This window comes from Gymnoscopelus braueri, assembly GCF_963280865.1.
Source record: "Gymnoscopelus braueri genome assembly, chromosome: 3".
Classification (NCBI taxonomy): Eukaryota; Metazoa; Chordata; class Actinopteri; order Myctophiformes; family Myctophidae; genus Gymnoscopelus; species Gymnoscopelus braueri.
In genome coordinates, this window is record NC_137612.1 from 18,756,001 (window position 1) to 18,781,517 (window position 25,517).

At 40.4% G+C, this 25,517-nt stretch overlaps 1 protein-coding gene across 8 annotated transcripts in view; it reads right to left on the reverse strand.

The window, feature by feature from the left end:
- The window catches only part of foxp1b (forkhead box P1b), a 184,188-nt gene extending 166,390 nt beyond the window's left edge, over positions 1-17,798 (reverse strand). For 3 of the 8 annotated variants that reach the window (XM_080420966.1, XM_080420972.1, XM_080420962.1), the window contains exon 1: positions 17,463-17,786. The gene's annotated coding sequence lies outside the window, so the exon portion shown is untranslated. Of the gene's footprint in view, positions 1-17,462 lie in introns of all 8 variants that reach the window. The other 5 variants (XM_080420968.1, XM_080420967.1, XM_080420971.1 and 2 more) reach the window with 5 other exon arrangements.
- Between the last annotated feature and the right edge of the window lie 7,719 nt (positions 17,799-25,517).

Sequence of the window (25,517 nt, forward strand, 5' to 3'; positions counted from 1 at the left end):
CTTTCCAATTCATTTAGTACCCCTGAGAAAGAGAGAGAGCGAGAAAGAGAGAGAGAGAGAGGGGGGAGAGAGAGAGAGAGAGAGAGAGAGAGAGAGAGAGGAGAGAGAGACAGAGAGAGAGAGCCTTCCCTCAAGAATTTACCAAGATGACACAACATTAGCCCATTTGCGCATGCAGAGTGGGAGCAAGCAACAGGCTCTCTCACTAGAATGACCTATTGGTTGTTGTAGCAGCCAGGAGTTATTTCCCGGGACGATTCTGTAACCAAGTGGGCATCATGTGAATACCATCTGGGTACCACTTATTTAATGCTGGCAGTAGTCCTGTGGCAGCCAGCCTGGCAATGAGGAGAAGGGAATAAATTGCATCATTTGCTTAACATCCATTTGCCGTTGTGCCCGTTAAAAATCCATGACTAAATAATTTGGTTATTTCGGCCGCCAGTTACCGCTGTCAGCCAAATTGCGTCGTACATGCAACAAACAGAGCAATTGTCAAAGGGCTGATAAAGGGAGCTATCGAGATGTTAGCCCCACAAAATCGCATTTACTAAGTATATTAACAGCCCTCAATCCATTTACACTAAAGAATTCTCTCAGTGTGTTATGTACGCACACCACCCATAAACAGACAATAAACACATTGTAATTATAATGCCAACTCTTTAATTACGTGTGCCTTTTGGGGATGGTCTAGCTCGCTGTCAGTGTGATGTGAAAGGATTGGGGGGTGTGGGGGGTGGAGATCAAGCCTCAGGCCCAATGAGAACGATATTCCCTGCACTCGTAGCGTGTTAGAAGGCAGAAAATTCAATTGGCATGGTTCCAGCGACGAACAGTCCAAACAACCTAAATCAGTGGGGACAAACTCCATGCAAATCATTTACATTAGCACAAAGTGCAGGGAGCAGAAAAAAATGTCTCAGGTTTCACACCCACAACATGAAAGCTGGGGGAAATCGCCAAACCAAGCGCAGCTTCAGTTGGCCGGGATGCTTCTCAGAAGGTTTTTCCTCAACAATATAAGAGTAGTAATTCACTGGACAGTGAATATCCCTTAGAATTTGTTTTGAATAAAGCCAGGACAGAGGAGCCTGGTTCAATAATGCATGACACTAATGATGTCAGGGTGAGGAGTTTGATTTCCATTGGGGCCACCCAAAAGTGACATTTGTTTGGAAAATTGGGAGTGAATGATATACAGCTCCAAATGTGATCCTATGATTCTTTGAGTCTATAGGATGCCCCACAACTCTCAACAAGTATTTGACCTCACAGCCACTGAGGGAAAGCAGACAATTATGTAAGTGGTCTATAATCAGAAAAGGTCTAATATAGAGTTAGTCTAGTATAGGGATGTAACGGTATGACATTTCAAAGTACGGTATCTAGCAAAATACTGCGGTGTATGGTATTAAATTAAATTATGTAAAATAAAAAAATATAAAATATTTAATTATTATATTAAAACGTATTGTTGTTCATTGAGTTCAGTCATGAAAGTATTGTTTAAATGATAAAGAGATTATATAGTGGTGGCGTAAAGTCACAGATCTGCTCTTTTGGACGAGACACCGCCAAACTATGGAGTTATGTTCGTTAATCTTGACCATAGCTTTAACCAGTTGTCAATGGGATGGCGATCACAAAGATGATGTGATCATATTGGATGTGTTCACTCCCCTGGCGACAACTTTCTTTTGACAATGCCTGCAGATTGTGCATCACCCTAAGAGTTCTCAACGGGCCTAAAACTTAAGGCCCAGACCGATATCAATAAGGTGAAGCCCAAACCAAGACCGACCCGACCTAAAACAAATAATTAAAAAAAAACACGATTTAACGCCAGCGTGCGTGCAGGCCAAGGGGCAAACCCCCTTCGCTGGAATTGAAGCTCACCTCCGGGTTCTCGTTCAGCCTGCTGTTCCTATTAATTGCCCAGCAGATGTAACTATTTCACCTTCTACCGTTTGCAATACATTATAATCTCAACAGAAGTCAATGAGGTTTTGGGTGAACTTTACACTTGATTTTATTACCTTAGTAAACCTTTTCATAAACACTTTATGTTTTCAATCGCTAGTTCAAAGTCTTTTTTTAATCATCATGATATGCGTTCTGTAAATTATGTTCCCATTCATTTATGATAATGTAGGGTTTCTACTGGTTCTACCGAGTGAAGACCCGCCCTCGCTGCCAATAGCATTAATTTCCAGTTGCATTTCAGACCGGATATAGAAAAGCAGGCTTCAGTTACGGTCTGAAAAAAACAATGGCATAACGTTGTCCATATTGTTTTTACAGTCTATGGTGCCGACTCAAATCAAATAGCATTACGGCCAGGATATGAGCGAGATATGAGAGGACCCGGACGATTAGGGAACTCGAATCATCCTTGACGGAGCTATCGTTTTGTTTTGGGAAGCAATAAAACTCTTCCGAAATCAGACACTTATTTGGGGGATAAAGAGGTGGGGCCGGTTCATGCTTGCCATTTTTTTATCACACCCGATGTCCTTGTGTCAATGAGTGATACTTTTTGTTTTTTGACAGGTTGGTTCGCCTAACCTAGAAATCAGTCACACAACCTAAACACTCCATCCACTGGAACATGGCGCTGGCTGTTACAGCGAAATTGATGAGCTGCTTAACTAAATATGTTTTTGATAGATTGATTGAATAGCTTGTTTCCATTGTGGTCCACCTTATGGACTTCTAACGTAACGTCAATATCCGAACATAAATCACTATATTAGGGCTGTTTTTATTAGGGCTGAACGATATGGACAACATTTTTATCTCAATAGCGATATGATATGACAATGGGTTCACATTTGTCATTTGATAAGAGTGGTAATAGTAAAAACTGAGAATTCTTAAAAAAAAAACTGCACATTACAAGTCAATATCACTCTTGTTTAGTTTTTTCACCACCATCCCAAAATAAAAATGGAACCGCCTACTAAAAAAAAGATTATAATTTATATTCGGGGCGCTGCTGGCCTAGCGGTAAAGGCCATACCACATATAGCCTCTAATGCAGCCTGACAGCGGGTCGTGGGTTCGAGTACCGAGCTCGAAGACCTTTTCTGTGTGTCACTCCCCATTTCATGTCACTCTCTCTACTGTATACTATCAATAAAGGCAGAAAAGCCCCAATACCCAATATAGCTGTGTTTTCACTACAGTGCCAGAATATTTCCAGCAAAATAATTTGCATAACTTGCTGGAATGGCAATGGGAGAGACCGTTTTCACATGCTCTCCTTGGCTCTCCGTTTTCATTTGTTTATTTTCTAATGGTAGTACTTTATAAACACGCGAGAGGTGACTGCAAGCATGCCAGACTGTAACTTTAATCCATCGAAAGAACAGAGGATAAGCGAACCGTTCTCATATCTTTTTTCTCTCTCTATCATTAATTATCACGGAGACACTGGGTTAACAGGTGGAGCTGGCAGATCTGTTTCCATCCTAAAATCTCAAGACATATCTTGAATGTCAACTTAATCGATCGTTCTTTTTTTTAAACGGCCACTTATTAAATCATATTAAAAACAGCTGTGTGCTGCCTTCAGGTGTTGCGACTTGCGAGTACTGTGAGCAGTGAGCACTGAACAGACAGCGTGCCTCTCTCTCCCTCTTTTCTCTCTCTGAGAGAGTGAGACTCTCACCCACCCTCTCCCTATATAACAGAGCGAATTTTACTTACATCGTAGTTGGACAAGCCATGCCCATACAACATATGTATTCTCTCTCTTTGTTGTCAACGTCATCACGCTATCCCAGTACTTTGATTTCTAGCGTTTTCACTACAGGGAATTTTTTATTCCGCCAGTACATTACAGAAAAATTACTAGGAAGCTTGTCGTAACACCAAAACTTTTCATCAGTGCCCGTTTTCACATGAGATGAATTTCCACTACTATACTTCCTGCACTTAGGATTTGGCTATGTGAAAACAGTGTATATGAAGCGCAGCAACGTTTTGGTGAATGGGGATGCGATGTGTCGATCCATGGAAAGGGGACGCAGACAGCAAGATTTGTCTCTCAGCCAGCCCAGAGCTTGTAGATCGGCAATTTTCACCTAGGGTTGGATACAGTTCCCAGTTTGACAATGTCCTCCATCTCTTTCTGATAGCGCAGCATCTTTGTCTCCGCCAGGCCGAAGGCGTGGCCAAGACAATGTTCTGCCCCCTGTCCGTCCGTGTGTCCGTCCGTCTGTGTACAGCTAATCTCCAGCACTGTTGGACCGCACACACTCTCACTGGATGCCAGAGCAGAACCTCTGCCCCAAATTCACACGTCATTTTCACATTGGCCTGTGATAGTGGCACCAGGAGGCTGATTTATGCAAAACACATTTATTCTATTTACTCCAACAGGTTTTGTCCAAACATCACGCAAATCGGTAGCCTGGTAAACCCTCCCTCTGGAAATCTCATTTCCATTTGATTTCAGGAGTGATTTCAGGAGTGAGTCTGGCCTGATCGCCCATTCTGCAATATTGGCTGTGTACACCAAATGGACGAGCCTATCAGCGTCGTCGCACATCGTTCTGTGATTGACAGCGACAGTTGGCCAATCAGGTGGCGAGTTCGAGTGAGCCTGAATGCAGCCGACAAAACACGAACGGCAGCCATTTTTTCTGTCCGCTATTTTCTCCGCTGTTTTTTTTACTTCAAAAAGCTCTCAAACTTTGAATTTACTTAGAAGATATCGCTTGGATAGAATTTAGTTGTTTAACTTCATATATGTGGTCAATTAATCACAAGTAAGACGCGCAAACGCGGGAAGCGAACGCAAAAAAAAAAAAAAATAATGAAAAAAATATATATATAAAAAAAGTTAGCAATACATTTTTTTTTTAAATACAAAAAAAATCTGCGTTAAAATGAGCATCTTAGAAAAATACAAATTCACCAAAAAAAAACTTTGAATGTTTTTGAACAATTCAACAAAGTGTTTGAAGTGCCCGTTTCACCCACTTCCGGGGGGCGGAGCCAAAATCCGAGCCAGAAATATTTGTTCGTAGGGGGACACTTAGAGGGGGTAGAAAACGTTTCGGAGCGATTCGGGCACTTTTCATTTAACATGGGGTTTCAATGGGGAGTTTTTAGGAGCCTTCTCCGGGGCGTGGTTTCCGGGGGAAGGGGCGGGCTTAAACACAACCTTGACAGGTGTGTTCAGTTTTCAAAGACCTTTCATTTGATGTATGGTATATTGGACATTTACTTGGCTGCACACAGGCAGTGCAGGCAGTGCACACAATACTGCACACAGAGACGCAGAGAGACACACAAGCCGAGCACGGTTTCATAGTAAGGAAACCGTGCGCGCCTCCTTCCGCTGCGTTCGCAATGACAGAGCCTATTTAAAAATAAATATTTTGAGAACCGGTAGGGGCGGGCAGTGACACGCATGTATCCGAATAAGGCAACCCATTTTGGGCATGGCCGTCTCAAAAGTCCCGTTGCGTCACATTAGTCTGGTGAACTGCTGATTGGCTGAAGGGGAAAAACGATCATTGGCTGAAGGGGTTGTCAGTCAACGGTATTACTCCCGCCCAACTCCAGCCCACAGCCAATATTGCAGAATGGGCGATCAGGCCAGACTCACTCCTGAAATCAAATGGAAATGAGATTTCCGGAGGGAGGGTTTACCAAGCTAGCAAATCGGTACACAACACATGTCTATGTATGCTACTGACTCACCTGCCAGTGAGGAGCCCCCACCAGGAGGACGTAGTAGAGCCTTCGTCCTACTCCTCCCGCCCAACACTCCCCGCTGACAGGTGCCGCCCCCAGCCCGTAGGAGTATGTGTAGTGACATAGATCACCCTCCCCGCCCGGCTTCCCTTCCCCCAGACACGGGCCAATTGTGTTCGTGTAGAAGACACTCAACAAAGCCGGATGCACCACGTGGATTTGAACCCACAACCTCCGTGGTGGTGGGCAGGGACTTCACCACTGCGCCATCCGAGCGCCTATATGCATGCACATTATGTGAGCATGCACGAAAATACAGTGGGAACCAAAATTCTTACAGTATCAATACTGTGATTGTTTCATACCGCCGGATACCTTAAAATGGTGTATACCTTTACATCCCTAGTCTAGTATCTCTAGTAGTCTGGTAACAGCTTATGTTGGACTAAGATCCCATTAAGAGTATTTTTTTTCTCAATCGCTAAATGCACATTGCACACTAAAATGTAATTTGCTGAATGACATCTCTCTGATGAGTCACTGGCCGGGCGATGTGAAATGTCAGCTCGGCAATGAGAAAGCGTCTCTCCCTGCCATTGTTTACATATTGACTGGCAATGTGTGGTTCGGCCCTGATGAGAACACAACACATGACTTCCACTGGCATGATCTCACAAACTGGAAAAAGAGCAGTCACTGTCAAGCTGGTAAGAGGGTGTGGCATCATAATCAGTGAAGGTAAGGGAGGACTTAAAGGACAAACAAAACAAAACTATTATTGGCTACACAGGAGCATGAAATCAGACATTACAGGCTGGCTGGTCCTTTTAACCGCTTCCACTGCAATTTTAACACTAAAAATTGTCCCTGCCTGTACTTTGTCCCCCCCCCCCAATCCCCTGTCTGTGTGAGCTTCGGCTGAACACTTCAATGTGCCCCGCGAGGTCTTTTTACACAGTGGTACTATAGATAGAAGAGACCAGAGTGAGTGAGTGAATGAATGAGTAAGAGAGAGAGAGAGTGCATGGGGGATACAGGATTCTCATCCACCATCCATCTCATATTCTAATGCAGCCATTATGTTCTAAAAGAGGCTGCTCATCTATTCATTTTATGAGGCATTTGCAAAAAAAGATGACACTGCAAGAGGCCCAGTCCGAGTGATTAAAATTCTTTGAATTAGCCCTTCAATCACGGCATACAATTGTGCGTAAAGTACACAGAAATGCACTCAGAAGCCTCATCCAACTCTCCTCCATAATATGAAGTGAAGTGATTGATTTACTCATTTCTCATTCTGAGTTGTTTTCACGGGGAAGAATTGATTAGTCAACACATTAAAAGCTGGTATATCATGCGCCCCTATGCGCAACATGGAAAGGCTTTTAGAAAAATATCCAATAACTCATAACTGCTTATTGCTCAAACCGCACCATATTGATAGAGTTTAACAACAGGGGTTGTAAAATATCCAGCAAAAGGCTGTGAATCATGAATAGTAAAATGGTAAACAGTGGTGAGTTGGGAGCCAGGCAACAGGGCGACATGATGCACATACAGCCAAGTTGGTGCTTTGAAGTCACTTGTCAGTGTCACTCTATTAAGCTAAAATTTCACAGTCAGTACTTTTAGGCCAGGTTCACGTTTTAGAGAAATGCTGCAATAATATCCGAGTATCTAGACTGGAATAGAGGGCTTGCTTATTAAAGGAAAGGAAAAGTTGATATATTTCTTTCCTCGTAGAGCAAGAACAGAGGAAAACAGATGAAAAGGAGCATCAAGGTGGCTCACAAGTATTGCCTCCGTTTCAAAGAACAAAAAATATACATGTGTTGTTGTTTTTTTACTTTGTAATGAAGCCCTATTAATAAAAGGCTTTTTATTTAATAGAGGAAAAGATAAAGAGAGTCACCAATGCTCACCATGGAATATTTTTGTATTGTGAGTCAACAAAAACTAAAGTATATGACTTCAAAAACTAAATGTGGGCACTCTTTCAAAATGCCAAAACAATAATGAACGTGTGTGGGTTTTCTTTTCTCCTCCTTTTTTAATCTCGTCAGCAAACATGGCACATAGTTGGCTATAGTTTCTGGCTTCAACACATAATTCCGTCTCGGGCAAATCTATTGACCAAAAATGATAAACAAAAAAATAGCACCTGTGAAAATAACCATCTCCAAGTGAGTGGTTTGGGAATGGCGCCCCACCCTGTTTACAGCACCGAGAACAAAAACAAACTCTCTCCATGGAGCACGGGCAAACGCAAGTCACACGCTCCAACCAATACAGGCAAACAACAACAATATCTGAAGCTCTACAGGGAGACCAGGCTATCAGACAACAGAAGCTCTCACACAAACAAGGTGTGTGTGTGTGTGTGTGTGTGTGTGTGTGTGTGTGTGTGTGTGTGTGTGTGTGTGTGTGTGTGTGTGTGTGTGTGTGTGTGTGTGTGTACTGTGCGTGTGTGTGCGAACTGTGTGAATCAAGAGAGCGAGAGAAGTGTGAGGGCAAGTGCATGTGTGAAAGCGTGTGTGTGTGTGTGTGTGTGTGTGTGTGTGTGTGTGTGTGTGTGTGTGTGTGTGTGTGTGTGTGTGTGTGTGTGTGTGTGTGTGTGTGTGTGTGTGTGTGTGTGTGTGTGTGTGTGTGTGTGTGTGTGTAGGCTGAAACAGAGTAAGAAAAATAATGCTACCCACTCCCCCAGCATCAGGTCAAGTGAATCATCGAGAGCAAAGGGAAGACACCGCCGTCGCCCACGATTGGCAGCAGAAAACCACATCGGTGTGCCTTCACCGCGCCAGAGTGGGTATGTTCAGTACACTCACCCTCAATGTCCAGGGGACTCTGAATGAAGAGGTAATGAATCTCACTTAACAAGGCCATTATCAGTGGAGGAACTAGTGCACTGTCACGAGGGAGTCCCAATCCACGTCTTTCACATCCACTAGTCTTCTACGGTTACACACGGCCATGCATGAACGCTATCACTGATCATGCCATCTGAAAGAAACATTTATATATAAAAAACGTTATTCTACTTGCGTGAGTCTGGACATAATACAGGTAAACAACCTACTGCACCTACAGTAGGGGACACTGCACAAATTAGGCATCAATGAAGTCCCCTAGTTAAGTTATAGTCAAGTAGCGATTGCGATCACCTGAATACTTTAATTAAATTCTGTGACTCCACACTCATTAGCATTTAGTTTCCTCTCCTAGAGCATTGCATCTTGGGTAATAATTAATTACTGCATCCCAATTACCACCCAGCTGGAAAATATATATCAAATAAACAAGCAACAACCTGTCAATTAGGCGCAGCCTTCATAATAGGTTAGAATAATGTTTTCTGTGCAATACGGGGGGGGGCCTTGTGACAATGTAAGGTTAGACTTCAAAGTGAATCAGATGTACCTCAACACAGGTTTGTAAAATAATTACGTCACAAGTCCTTTTGAAGCAATTAATAAGTTGTCAAATTAATAAAAAACTGTCAAATAACTGTGAGTGTGACAGTTTAAAAGCACCATGATACTATGAGAAAATAGCGGAAAATAGCCTTTCTACAAGCTCACAATGCATCACAATGCAATGTGTTGTGAACTCGCTTTTTTTATTAATACTTTTTTGAATGTCTTCAGTTTCTTTTTAGAACCTTTCCGCCTATAATGACATGCCCAAAATAGGGATACCAGGGTTAACATGGTTAACTGCAAAGGCAGAAAGAATGGTTACATTAGGCAATCTGTCAACAAAATTTGCATTGCTGCTCTCTCCCGGTCTCCATTGCTCTCCCCTGCTTCTTCCTCGAGCCCACAGCGCTCCCGGCTCAGATCTCAGCACTCTGATGGCTTATCACATAGTGAGCAGCAGGGCTAAGCTGGAGCCATGCGCCCCAAAGACGTGATCAAAGCACACACAAAATTTGCACCCGGCACCGATGACGGAGGAGCGAGCCCTGCCATGTGACGCTGCTTGTCAGGGTGGTGCTGCCAAGTAAAAACAGCAAAGAAGCAAAGAAGGACGGGGTTCCTGGAGTTACTTTGGCCTTATTACACTGCACTGCGTACACCGTGGCAAAGCAGGCTGCATACTGTCGGCGACGACTGTGAGGGTTCTGATTTTCAAAAGCGAAATTCTCCAATGTTGGAGTTTACAGCGTGCAGCAGACCTAACATGATTTTGGCAACAGTCACATTCCAACACTAGTAGCTACCTCAGGAAGCCACCAGCCACCACCAAATGCATTCAGGTTAATATTCTTGCCCTTGTTTTTGATACATGTGTAAAGAGGCAAATTGACTGGGTATGGTCACAGTCACAGACAATACATTATCACACAACAACATAAATCAAAAAGTGAAACCAAGTGGGGAAGTCACTATTGACCAGCATTTCCCAAAAAAAAGGGTCATGGATCCGTTTTTACATTTACTATAAAAGATTGAATGTTTTGATTAAAGAAAAAAGATTTTCAAACATTTAAAAAAACAAAACATTTTTAGAAACTTTCAAAAATATTGAAAATAGCAGATTGGCTATTTTCACTATTCTTGATTATATTGGATTAAGTGGTTAATTCATCAAGTATTTTTTGTAAGTTTGGGTCCCCGGGGAGACACTATATTCCTCCTTTGGGTCTTGAGCTGAAAAGGTTGCTACAGACAACAACAGGTGTAGCAAATACTAGTCATAGACTGAGCATCAGGCATCCTGATTCCTAAGAAATAGCCTACGCCTCCAGTGTTCCTTTCTTGTTCTTTATGTGAACTCTTGGCTGGTTCCCAAAGCACATAACTACCACTAAGTACACTATATTTGCCCACTACACAGTAAAATTGTTGAGTGTTAATTTAACTCTCAGAGTGTAAACACAGACCCATAATCTCAAGAGTTAAAAAAGACAAAAAAACACAGATGACGGTAAATCATGAGAATAATTCCCTTAAAAATGTGTCCATATATAGGTTTTGTTATGACCAAACCCACCCAGACCCAATATATAAAAAGACTGGACAACAGCTGATAAAAACAGGTGCAGAGGTTTAGCCTGGCAGCTGAACACAGATTGGAGCATATGTTTGGACCTCAGACGTCAGCCTGAAAATGTTTGTAGCTTACCTTCAACGTACCCTGAAGAGATGCCAAGCTGTGCTGCTCAGGAAATTCAGATTTCAAGTTGCTATATGCTAAGAGGCTCTTGCAACAACCCTGGAAAGTGAGCAGGGAATCACATATAACTGCGGGTAGTTTGTCGCTATTAAGAATTTTGTTAGACAACAGCCAAGACGTTACACAGAGAACCAAACAAATAATATCAATATGTAATCTCAAAGTCAAATCTAAATACATTTTTAAAATGGTGTAGTTTTACCTGGCTTGTTTTGGGTAAGAATCGAGTACTGGAATTAACATCAGTGCACTTCCTCTGACATGTGAATCAATAAACGAATAACGTTTAGACTTGTACCAAATGTTAGCATATTTTCTTTAACTGACTCGGCAAATATTAATACGCACTTACAAATATTTTCTTTTTGCCGATGGTTTATAGAAAATACATAAGTTGTTTGTAAACAGACAGTGAACTGTTTTACAGCCATTTAGGCAAAACTGAACGTGAAAATCATAAAACATTGCTCGATTACTCGCAGATTTGCACAAATATGCAGTTGTTAAAACATGCTTTGCAGTTTCATTCTTTTTTATTGGTTTGGTCAATTCTCAATTTCCTTTTTCTGAGTTGATATACAACGCGATTATTACATTGAGTAACACATTCTGTGAGTAATGCATTATGAAATGTTACTTTCATGAGTAATGAAGTAATTACGCATTACTTTAACAAATTGGGTAACACTGTAACCGTTAGTAAGTAACGCAATACTTTCAGAAATTCATATTTATTTGCTAAAACTTCGAATGAATTGCATGCACACTATTAATGACAATGCAGTTCGTCTCTCCCATTCGCTTTTTGGAGTTTTATTCGATTTTTCTAAACATAAACCATGCACCAATAGAGGGTGCTGCTGCAGCTTCTGAGTTGTTTGTGTTTCATCATGACATTTACATTTAGGCTGGTAAAATAGCATTTTAATCCCACAAACATTATTGTGGCAATCCTCTCTATTCCATTTAGCCTACCATCTTCCAATTCCAAGAATTGTATTATTATTTAATATTATGCCTAGTACTTTTGTGCTTCGAGTAATGCACAAGTAATGTAATGCATTAGTTAGCATAGCAAGTAATATTGTAACCGTAACGTAATAATTTGAACTTAAAAGTAATACGTAATATGCAATGCATTACATTCTGAAAGTAACTTCCCCAACACTGTCAGTATGAGGCTTATCTCTGATAAAGCATAGTGATATTCTAGGTAGGGTTCCCCTTGGGACTCCTGACTTTGGACCCCTTGGATCGAGAAAAAAGAAAAACCTCTATCCTTCGGACTGAATCCCTCTCAGCTGTCAACCTCACAGCCGGTAAAGTGGGATCTGTGACAACCAACTCAATTCAACATCTAATCTGAGCCCTAATCCAATCAGACAGAGCCTGCCGCCTACGGGTTGTAGGACACCGAAAATGATACACCACCCCAATCCCCATGCGCTGAAAAATACAACTTTATGGTGGCTGCATGGCCAGTAACCATCAGCCCCGACAAAGAATCATCAATGAGTTATTTATAACTTAATTCAATATATTAATCATCAAGTAAACGGTTCACAGTGTTATATGATAACATCACATGAAGTGATTGAACGATCTCAACCATTTTGATAAGTGATAAATGCATTGACTGCATTGTATGACAATGGCAAGCCTATTGTTTCAACTTATTTATTTATTTCACATTTCTAACCTTGACCTTATAGGCAATATTGAATTTAAACAATATGTCATCATATCTGAGTAGGATTGATTTGAAACTTGCAACAGCGTTTACTTTGAGTTGAAAACGCCCCAGGCCCAGACGAGCTCCACTCACTCATTCAACATCCCAACAAACAAGCAAGCGTACATCTCAATCTCAGTGTTAAACAAGGTACATTTCAAGCCAACCGCTCTTTACTGCAATACTGTTCAGTACTGTGGAAACACTGTAGATGGAATCATCATTTAGTAGGACACTCAGATTATTTAGCTTTGCTAGTCTAGGTTATCTCTTTCAATCTGTTTTTTTAAAGGTCATCAGCGAAGAGAGAGAGATAAATATATCAGATATTTTCCTGCACTGTTCTCAAGTGTCAAACAAGCATTCACACAAATCAGCTTTTTATTGTCTGTGTACACACACTAGAATCCAAGGTGAAACACAATGAGGTTGATTCACAAAAGCCAAAGACTGACGTTTAGAAAATAGGCATCACAAAGAAAACTTGACTCAATTTTTGGCGTGGGCAGTGGAACTGTTGCCAAGGGCTACGTATTGATGATGTGGCTTGTGCCGTAAAGTAAAAAATATTTTGCTGAATAACACACCCTGCAGTTTCATTAGGTAAATTAATCTTGCATTAAGATGAGAATGAATTGCCTCTGTGTCCCTATGTCCTACCCATCAGGCATCTACAGTACACCAGACTCATCAACCACTAAAAATAAAAATATATAACCTACAGTAACAAAGAAAGATGGACAAACAAGAGAATAGAGAGATACATAGCCTACATGCATAGATGCAGACATGCATAATCCGACAAAGACACATTTTATGAGAGCAGATCATGCGTATCCCAGCGCTGCTGTATCTCTAAAACACAGCGGCAGTCAAATGCATATTGGAGATGAGTTTAATTGATTGTAATTGCATGCTACCCCACTTCCTCCTGTGTAGACACATGACATTTTTGTCAGTGTCCCAGCCTTTATTAAGGACAGATGACAGTGGAAGACAGTAATTAACCCATTAAGACCGGGAACACATCTGTGTGACCACTTTAACCATCATTGTATACTTTGGCTGTTGACAAATAGCAGATATACAAGCTCATAGCGCGGCACCCGAGTATGAGCTTGTAGATCTGCTATTTTTTGAAAAATCGTGACATTTTTTGCAACACTTTGAATACATAAGCAAACATTTTTAACTCAAATCTTTGCTTCTGGGGGTCCCTGGAACATCATATTTTGAGATGGGGGTCGGCGGCCAAATACATTATCATTTTGGGGGCCGTTGACATGAAAAAGTTTGAGAACCACTGATATTATAGCAATATAAGTTCTTTTTTTTTAAACTGTTAGGATTTAGAAGTCATTTGTAGAATCCCCAGAAGCAAAGATTTGAGTTACAAAAGTTCGCTTTAAAAATATATACATATTCAAAGATTTGCACAAATTTTCACGATTTTTCTAAAGAAAATTTTTGAATAGCCAAAGAAATCTAAAACTGACACAGATGCGTTCCCGGTCTCAATGGGTTAATGGCTGCATGAGTAAATGGTTAGTCCCGAGCATGTGCGGTCTCCATGGAGACCAAGGAGCTGCACAATGCTCACCTGAGGCTGTCCGTTCTCTTGACCAATGGGCTTCCTCCCTGGCATGGAGCGCACAGTGTGCCCGGGCATGGCACAGAGGCAGAGCAGCTGCCTGGGCACACCACAGGAGGCGGGACACACTAACCTTTACCCTGCAAAATAGATTGTTGTGCCTTTCTTTTGTCATCGCTTCAATTCATCTACTACTACACACTAATAACAATGCAGCGATCATATTTACACTGCAACTGTTCCTCTTTGGGTTGCATGGACAAATTGCAAACAAATTCATGTGTCAGACTTTCGGTTTGCTTTGTGCAACAACAGAAAAAATACATTACAGACAACCGGACTAAAGGCATCTGGCATCAAATTAAGAAACAAACAACACAAAGAGGTGACGGCAAGCCAGCAAATGAATCAGAAAACCACAATAAAAGTGAAGTGCAGATGCAGAAGCTCATTCCCACACTGGGACAAAAATATCTCTTTCTTATCATTCAGTTGCTAGCGAGGGTGCAGAGGCAGTTTACAGTCTCTCCATAGCCCAGCACTGGGCATTTCAATATGTGTTCACAAATACTGAGCCGTCAGATGAAAGAGGGGGCCGCTCCACTCAGGGATGGGAGTCCTCAGACTGAATGCATGAGTGACTGATTAGTTTCTTCCCAATTTGGCCATAGCTCTCCACGTAGAGAGCCTTAACAAAAGCCTGTAGTCATAACTCGTTGAGGCCCCAACTAGAAATAAGAGACTTTCCAAACAACATCATATCGCAGATTGCAAATCTTAAGGAGATTGAGCACAGCATACAGCTGCTTCTTCCTCAAATGTAAAGTTAGATTTATTCAGTCAGTAAGGCATATGTTTTGTCTGTCTAAAACCAGACAGACGGGACAGTGCTAGTTTGTTCTCATTATGCATTGCTCACTCGCCATAAGTTGAAGAATCGGCAGGGGGAAGAGAATAAAAAGGCTGGACCTCTACACACACACAGGCTGTGTCAAACACTGTGGCTGGAAAAGTTGCAAAGAAAGTTCACCCTGTGCTTTAAAACCTGGGTCAGCATTTGCGAACGTCCATTTCTGCATAAGTGAGCACACAAAACCCTGTGCCTGTTCAAATAGTCTGCCGCTCTCTCTCTCTGTCTCAGGCAGCTCATGACAACAGCCCAGCAGCAGCACTGTTTGATCTCCAATGTTTTCCTTAATCTGGGTTGTCAAGGTTCGCTTGTTGGAGGCTGTTTACTTTACTTCTCCTACAAAAAAAGTGTTTTTTTCTTTCCTTCTTTCCCCCGCAGACAATGACTAATCTCAAGAAGACCAAGGAGAAGGTGGCAATGACGGCAAGAGTTGTTAAAGCTGCAGTTGCCTTTTCATTTAATTTTCATATGGTCTTTCTTTATCCATGTTGTTTCCATCTGACGATTGACTGGGTCTCCTTTTTTGTATAGAAATTAACACTGAACTCAGTGTAGCTGTCTGTTCATAGTTGTACTCTATCAGTAAAAACAAATTATTTGTGCGCTATTCCTCTTGTTTGAAAAAGTGTGCTAAATAAATGTAAAATAAAACACCTTAAGTTAAGCATTTCAGAATAGGCAATCATTTATATAATAATAATTATTATTATTATAATAAAAACATTGCATTAAAAAAATCAACAATGTTGAAAAATGGAACACTGCAGTTCACATATGTACAACTAATTCATGTGTCATGGTGTTATATTTGATTGTATATACTTTTTAATGAAATGTCAAAAATGTTGCCTAGATGCAAAAGAAATATGTTCATAAAAAGTTTATTAAAGAGGTTTAACTTTAAATGTTTGTTTTTTTGTTGTTTTTCTCCTATGCAGAACCACACATCTAGCAATCATCTGGACATTAAAACAAATAGCCTTAAGAGTTTAATTGGATTATCACATTCTGATAACTGGGAGGTAATTCAAAATAACAAAAATTCAACTCTGCTCTGCTTTTTACAAATAGGCTAGTAATTATATGCTCCGTACCTTCATCCTATTTACCAGCATGGCCACTAACTATTAAAAGAATTACTATTTTCCACAACCATGCAAGACCACATAAAGCCACATATTCAAACTTCAATCAGAAATCCACTGAATAGGCTCTCCTATATAATGAAAGCATGGTCTTCCAACTTTTAAGAAGATTATGATAATCACAGTATGAATGTATGATTAATCTAGTAAATAACCATGTAAGTAATAAGTTAATTCTGAAACCAATATCTACTTCAAATTCAGCAGAGTTGACAAAACAGACAAGACATAGTAGCCCACCACACCAAAATGTGTTTAGGAACTTTCACATCAAAGCAAATAACGGGCAGTCAAATAAGCATGTATAAGCGTAACTACTTGCGTGTAACAAAACTGAATTAATAGTTACACTTAATCACAGATTACGGTCATTGTAATGTCTTTGTGTGGTAAAGTATACTAAAGAGTTTGGACGATAGGTAGCACGTGGGGGAGAAACCCCTTCCCTGATTGTGTTCCAACAAAAAAAAAAAAAAAAATCACGGCACACAAACTTCAACTTTCTCCACAATACTGTACTTTAGAAAGTTGTGCGTGCTATCCTACTCTTACTACCTTCCAATAACATCGTTTTATCCAACGTTCTACAGAATTGACATAAACAAGAGAAGTTGTTTTTAATCAAAGGGTATTTGTTGTAAGGGGGGGGGGGGGTCGGTGTGAAGGGGGGGGGGGGGTCGCGAGTAACAACTAGAGGAGCAACTTTCCAAAAGAGTAAAAGAGATGATGCCATCATCAATATGTCTCTTTCCCTTCACACCGCTGAGTTATTATTATTATTACACAGTACTATAGCAGTCCTCGCCAACAATACTACAGGTGTTGTTTTATTTGTTGTTTTATTTCGCCATTGAAATGTTTCTTTGGAAGAAAAGAAAGAACAGAGAAGACAAAACAGCAGCAAACAAAGCCCAAACTCCATGTGTGCGTAAGACAGTGGTTTCTCAAAGTGGATTCCAGGGGGTCTAAATGGGACCCTTGCAAGTCTGTAACTCTGACGGTGTACAAATGGAACCAAATGGACCCTTTCGGGTCCATTTGGTTCCATTTGTACACCGTCAGAGTTAAAAGGGGAGACCTTTGAAATGTAAAAGTTTGAGAACCGTTGGGTGTAAAAGAAGTGACAGCGACCACAACAGCAGCATAACAACAAGCGAGAGAGAGAGAGAACATTATCATGTTGGTATAAAAAAAACTTACCGGAATGAATCGACACACAACGGTCGGTGCGACGGTGTGGCGCACGCGGCGTATAACAAGAGATAATCAACCGTGTGCACGAGCGTTGTAAACCGAGGCGAGTAACACATGCAACAATCACACTGTAAATACTAACAAGTCGTATTACTCCGCTCGGGAGAGAGGGAACTAACTTAAAACACACAGCGGTGAGAAATGTGTCTGTGTCGCATTCACCGAAGAGCGTCGTATCGTATAAAGAGAGTTTCACACTACTGAGTGTGTGTGTGTGTGTGTCTCATACATACGAAGCCAACGAGCTGCTTGCTGCTGCTTCTAAATGTTGTTACATTTTAAACGCGCCAAGAAAAAGAAAAGAGGAGAGAGAGAGAAAAAAAAAAAGAATCGCGGATTTGGATTGTTGTTATTTTCTGATGTTCCAAGTCTGTGACGTCACATCCACCTGCTGGGGTAAACAACACTACTCTGTTGCTCAGATCAGATCAGATCCCCCTCTCTCTCTCTCTCACACACACACAGGATTAAAGTCAGAAATAGTCCAGTGGTGGAAAAAGTATTCATATTTTTTTTCACTTAAGTAAAACTATCAATACTGCAATGTAGAAAGACTCTGTTACAAGTGAAAGTCTGGAATTCTAAATTTACTTGAGTAAAAGTATTGGTATAATGAACATTAATGTACCACAAGTAGAAAGTACTGCAGAATGTCCCATTTCATAAGTTTTCAAATGTATAAAATGTATACAAATCTTTTGAAAATAGCCGATCTACAAGCTCACATTGCCTTGTGAGCTTTGTGAGCTTGTAGATCAGCTATTTTCAAATGGCCAAAATATATAGGGCTAAAGTGGTTAATGTATGTTTTGTAATAATAATGAAAATCGACAAAACAACAAGTAACTAATGTTTTCAAATAATTGTAGTGGAGTAAAAGTATAATATTTGCCTCTGAGATGTAGTAGAGTAGAAGTAAAAGTACAGAAAATACCTCAAAACTGTACTTAAGTAGGCCTACAGTACTTGAGTAAATGTACTTAGTTACTTTACACCACTGGAAATAGTTAACATTGACACACATTCTTTATATGGGACATGTGGCTAGATGCATTAGTTTGAGCTAATAATAATGTAAAAGGAAAGGAGGTTTGTCATGAAACTAATGTGTAAAGCGCACTAATTGCAATGGAGACAGAAGCTCTTCTGCAACATTTTTTCTTGTATTTGGTATTGGGGGGGGGTCATCATTGCACTAAATCCTTATTGGAGGGAGATAAAATTCTTGGGCATGAACATCAAAAAATGTTTTAATTCTAACATGAATCAAATTCCAGGAGCCCTGCTTGAACTTTTAGATATGGCGATATAGAAAGTCAGTGTGCAGGTGTTTATACAATTTTGCTTTGCAATTTGTGACATTTGTTAACTTGAATAATATTTATGTTACCTATGACCTATGCATCCATAACTTTATGTCAAGTTGATATGAATTTAAATTTGAATCACTGTTGTGGGTAAAAAAAAAAAAAGGGAGGAGGAGCATCTTTTGACCGAATATCTACTGTCACTAGACGTGTTGTGGAATTATGAGTTTATGACTAATTAAAATCTGTCATTTGCCCTTGCAGAGGAGAATTAGAGTGGACCCATTCAAATAGTGCAGTTAACATTCATTGAAAAGCAACATTAATTTAACCTCAAGAGAAAATATTTTAAGTCATTTTGTCCTTGATCAAGATCTGAAAAGCAAAGCCCAGTTCATTATAAACGACATTAAATTGATCATGAATGCAGTGCATCTAGGAGGAATGCTGCTGATAAGTTGTCCTGGAGAAGTCTGTTTCTTAGTAGAGAGCGCCACCCTCTGACCATCCCTGGTCACATACTCCCAATCACCATCACAGCCCAAAGCATAACTATCTATAGTTAAGAACATAATATGACTTGTAACCAAAACAAAAAAAAGTATAATAATTATTTTTGTTCAGAAAAATAAATACAATGCTAAAAAGACTTTGGTGTTGAGGTGACAGCTGGGGATGGCTTGTTTTCCCACTGTAAAGAGGTAATGAGGAAGCAAGTTGCCTAGAGGCATAGGGAGAGACATCAGTCACTATGCAGCCCGCAACCACATTATTGTGTATAATGACCTTCAGGTCTGGACCAAGGAACCCACAGAAACACATGCAGATGTCAACTGGACCATTCATTTGACAAACTACAGAGCTGGCTTTGAAAATATGTAGACAAATGCATGCACACAAACACATACACCAACAGTAGTTTCATCTATTCAAGATCCAAACCACTGAAATAATGGAAATCATTGGCACAATGACACAAATATGAGTTGTTTTTAACAATAGGGATACAGTAGATCAAGCATAAACAATATGACAATTATTGTATTTACTTGTTGATGTGAAATCTCATGCTTTTTATATTTTAATGTAATTTGCAAGCATAACACATTTTTAAATAGGCCCATCGCACATTATAAAGCCAATCTAGAAAATCTTGTAATTTTAATTCCTCAGCGACTTTATTTGCATTTGAATAGGCCTATACTGCATCAATAACAACTAGCAGCCATGTATTAGTTTGAAATTGTTATCACATTTTGTTGGTTTCATTCTGGTGATGTGCTGTGGATTAGGCCTTGACTTGATAGGGTGCAGTTACAAATTAATTGAGGATCGCTATCACTTACGTAACAGCCTCTCTAAGCGTACTCGTGCACACAACAAAGTAATTAGCTTTCTGTTAATTAGGTAATTAAGCAAATGAAAAGAAGCTCCTCTCGACTTCCGAAGGGGTGGCTTTCATACATTGCTTTCCCCTGCAACTGGGGGCATACTGAACGGTGGAGGAACAATGGGGGACTAGCATTCTACAAGGATGAGCACTTCTGAATGAGGTTTAGATAATTACTTCTAAGAAGACTCACCCATCTGTATGGACTGATTTCAGATGACTGAAAGGACCAGAAAGAAGATTAACTGATATATTGATTGCACAATATTCCACTGGCAACATTCTTTTTAGTCATTTTATTTACTTGTTTTACAGATACGTTTTCACAATCAGTGAAATATTTCCAATCTTGGTTAATTTCACAAAAATTATACAAAAGCCTCAAGCATGTCTCATCCCTTACTTCCCTATGGACGCACCCGGAATTGGAATTTGGACAGTATATTTATATTTAGGAATTAAAGCCCCATGGGGCCAATGCTTATAATTGTAAGAGCAGGCTTATGTGGTGATGATTTCTCAGCTTTATGCAGACCGATAACATTCCAAAAATAAGTAGACCCCTATCCATGAAATAATTACTATGGATGGCAAAAAGGTCAGTTGCTGCGTATGAATTACCTTCCTAAAAGCTATTTATGCTTCACTGCACTGCATGTTAAACTCATACATAACATTGGGGAATATACATTTAAAGGCAGTAGAACTTTCTTTGGGTGCTTTTTACCCCTTTTTCTCCCCCAATTCAGTCGTTATGCCAATTGATCACTCCCCACGCACATTTGTGTGTCGTCACTGCTGTTGTACTGACTCACCTGCCAGTGAGGAGGAGACCCCACCGGGATGACGTAGACTAGGGCCTTCATCCTACTCCCAGGGTTGCCAGATCTGCTTATTATAATTTCCCCGCAAGATTTTATTTGAAAATAGCCGATCTACAAGCTCACAGATGCGACGCGTTGTGAGCTTGTAGATCTGCTGTTTTCAAATAGCTGATGTATATTGTTAAAGTGCGCATGTGGCCCATAGTCGCTTGTTTTGGGCTGGTTTTCCTAGACCTGCACTGACTGGCCAATAATACAGTGCATCTACTGTATCTATAAATGTACGGAATCTGTGTGTGTCTGTCTCTCTCACGCATAACTTGAGGACCGTCCAACCGATCGACTTCTGTATCACAAAGGATCCGAGGGTGTGTTGTTCCAATTGGGATGTCGGTCAGATCAGTGGTTGTCCAGAAGCAAAACAAATCTCTCTGTCTGTCCGTGTCCCTTTTATGCCATATGGAGATCTGATTCACTTTATCGGTCTGTCTGTGTCCCTTTCATATTATAGCGTTTGGCCCTGTCCTACCTGAAAGTGACTCCTAGTATATTATTTACAGTGTTCTTAATTGCACTGTATTGTGCTGTATTTGAATGCATTGTTTATTAATATATGGTGTCCCTCTCAAATAAACCAATAAAGTAAAGAATACTAGATTAAATTAGGGCAATAGGGTCACGGTCAAAGGAAATTGTCCAATTTACACCAGAATGTTCTATTCCTGAGTTAATATAATAATATAATCCTATACATTGAATATTCAGATTCAGATTTTTAGGGTCAAGATCAGTAAACAAATTTCCAATATAACTCGAAAATGATTAGATGATTAGACATTTACTATTTTTGACAAAGAGGATATCACATTTAGTATTTCATTTGTCAACATGACCTTTGACCTTGAGCAGCCTTGAAAGGTCCAAATCAAGGTCACCGGCTTTTCCAAAGCACAAATCCATCCCTCCGAAGGATTCGTTTTTTTTGTACCTGGCCCAACTTGTTGCAATATCTATATCACAAGTCCTACTGATGCAATATCAAACTATTAATGAAATTGACCTGAAGAAGATCCATTCCACACCAGATCGAAACGTTGTCAAACCTTCAAATAAATAAGTAATTTACTATCGTTGGTGTGCAGGTTCTACTTTCTAAACATTTAGTACTTCTAACCCATTGTCGATGTGTGCATAGATTACATCCTACTTACAAGAGGCTTAACACACATCTCACCTCATATTTGAACTGTGCACAAACATGTGCATTGGGGGTAGCTACTTACTTTTGTAGAAGCCAGCTGTTCCTCACTTTAGAAATGTTTTGTTTTTTTTCACTTTCAGTGCTGGCCATCCTGAAAAAGCAATGGCATGGCAGCATTATTTATGTGGTTCTTATTAGGGCTGCGTAGACACACTGTGGCGTGACAGCGGCGATAACAACACTGCGCTCAGGACCCTGATGCTAGACACTAACAAGTAAGATTTAGACCAGGTAGTTGCAAAACGCATAGTTCACTGTTAACAAGTGCCTAATAAAATATGTATTCACCTTAATAAAGCATTGTTCCCACTTTAGACCAGGTTGATGTAAAAAGCATAGTTAACTGCCTCAGAAAACAACGAGAAGTGTTGATCAAATAGATAGAATCAATATTCGGTCACTGCATTGTCTATTTCTCACCTCAAATGTTTTCAAAAACATTCTTGAGAGCAATGTTTAGCTGTAAATGACATTGTGTGTTTGTTTACGTAGCTGCCATGTTGTAGCCTATACGGCACAAAATCAAGCAGCGCAGATCGATATGAGCAGGTGTTTGAGCCTTTGATTATTGAGTTCAGCAGTCATTATTCAAAAATAACAGACGGCTGAATTGAGAGATTGGCCGATCAGAATCAAGCATTCAACCTAGCCGTGTAATAAGCATTTATCTAAGGGTGCGTTCGGATATGCGCACCGGGAGTGCTCTCACGTATTGGTTTGTATTGGACCAGTGCGCTCAGTGCCTTACATCCGAACGCAACCTATGTTATCTTAGCCTTATCTTACAATAAATGCACAAAATCTCTGTACAGTAGCTTACATACATACTTATGTCCATCTGTATAGTTCACATATCTCAAACTATACAGACTCGGCACGTGCGCCACCAAAGACCCGAGGGACATGTATATGCCCAGAGTCGGTTGGATAGGCGGTTGTCCAGAACCGCCGATCTGACCGATACGCCCATGGCATATATGGAGATCTGGTTGTCCAGAACCTGCAGATCCGACCAATATGCCCATATATGGCAATACCCATATATGGGCATACCCATATATGGGACCAACCGACTTCAAATTCGGCATGCATATCGGCGAGGACCCGAGGGGGTGATGCGCCAAGTGGGAACTCGGTTGGATCAGTGGATCTCCCAAAAATATCGATAAATCCGCCCACTGGAACACTGACTCCACATGCACTAGAAAAGCAAAATGGATGCTGTTTGAGGAGAGGTTAAGTGATTAGATCTGTCGTTACCCGCATCTGTATAACTCCTGGTAAGACAACCAAATGTGCTTCAATTCTTGGAGAGAAATTGCTCTGACAGTTGGAAGAGATGAAAGTGTGTGCAGGCAGAAGTGGAAGTATCTGCGAGACAGATTTCACCATTTTGATTTGCACTGGGCATGTGTGGAAAGCATGCATGTCTGCGGACACCAAATTGATGTAGTACTGATGTACATGTCCGCGGACTCTCGGGGCTACATGGACGGACGCAGACGCGACGCACAACACAAAGAATAATCAGGCCTTCAAGCCAAAATGTCCCCTTGCTTTCTGTTTTAACTGCATTTTGTAGCTTTTTATTCATGGGATTTTCTGTTGCTGTTGTTGAGTTTTTGTGTTTCTTAAATGTACACATGTATACAACCGCCCCCCCCCCCCCTCCCAATATTCTGGCACTAACTAATAACATGCATCTGTACTACCAGCAGTAGGCTACTATTGGCATAACATGAACAAACAAAACATTTTCAACTAACAACTCTGCCACTGTTCTTTGGCCATACATACAAACATAGTAATTATTTAACCATAGTGAATTAACCACTGGTAGTCAATGGTGTCTACTGTCTTTTGTTTTCTTCAGGATAAGGGTCAAGTTATAGGGACTTGACGAATCATGGAAGGACACATTGTGATCGATAAGACCCAATCAGGAAGCAAACTTGGGTGTCTGTGTCATAATTTTCAAAAAGTATCCATTTCCGCCCGTTCAGACTACGACAAGGTTTTCAAAAGTCTGTTTTTAGTTGTTTTAGAATAGTGTGGACGCCAAGCATAAATGCAGCAAAGGTTATGCGTTTTAAATTGACACCGTAGCATGGCCTGTAGGTAGTCTTATCAGATTAGATATCAGGCCTAAGGCCTTGCGACCTTAAAGGGCCTCATAAATCTATGTCACCCGAGTCTATTGTTTATTCCCTGCCATTGGCTATAACTTTACCAACGAGCATAGCAGCTTAGTCACTTAGTCACTAATAGGCTATTATTGATTGCTAAATATACCAAGAACTACAAAACAAAAGACTACGTTTGGTAGAGATTAAACACGAGTTAAGTACGATATTACAAAGTTAAACTGAAACAGCAGATTAACTAGAATTAAACATGCAGAGAAGTGATGAAACAACAGAGTAAGTAGAATAAAACAGACAACAGATTAAAACACAATAATGTTTGTGCAGAGATAGAAAAAAAACAAGCATGGGGACTGAGTATAGAGACAATAGAACAATAACAGTGAAATGTTAGCAGCAGAAAATTAACCATAGTGGCAATTCAGAATAGATAGATTAGATGTTAGAATAAACATCTATCAAGATAGGCCTACAGTAAGTGGCAGTGACAGTCACCTTCACTACTGTGATAACCTCCAGTTAGAATTACAGCAGATGGCCACCAACATACAGTACCAGTACAGTTACAGCTGTGCCCGATTCACTGGCCCTGCCAGATAACCACCGACTCTACAGTACTGTCATATTTCTAAAGTTGAAATTTTACTTGTCCAATTCATTCATTTCCATGAGGTGCTTCAGCCAGTCAGACAGAAACATGCGCACGCACACGTAAACTACACGGTTGCACCTGATAATACTGAAAATATTAACAGTAAATCTGGTATGAAGAGAAATTATGACTCTTTTTGAGGGTAACCTCTGTGTTGTTTTGTTTATTTCCTATTTAAAGTATAGTATGTGATGTGGACATCATTTGTAATGTCTGTGAATGTACAGTATGTGCATATGCCCGTATGCATACACTGTAATTATGTACGCCTGTATGTCTTGCTGATACTGTACTGTTACTAGGTATTCCACAGACAGCAAGAAAAGAACTGATATCTAAACAAGCAACTCAGACAAAATGTTAGAAACGAATAGTGTGAAATATTTACCCTCTGTATTCATTGTTAAAAATTGAACACCGTCC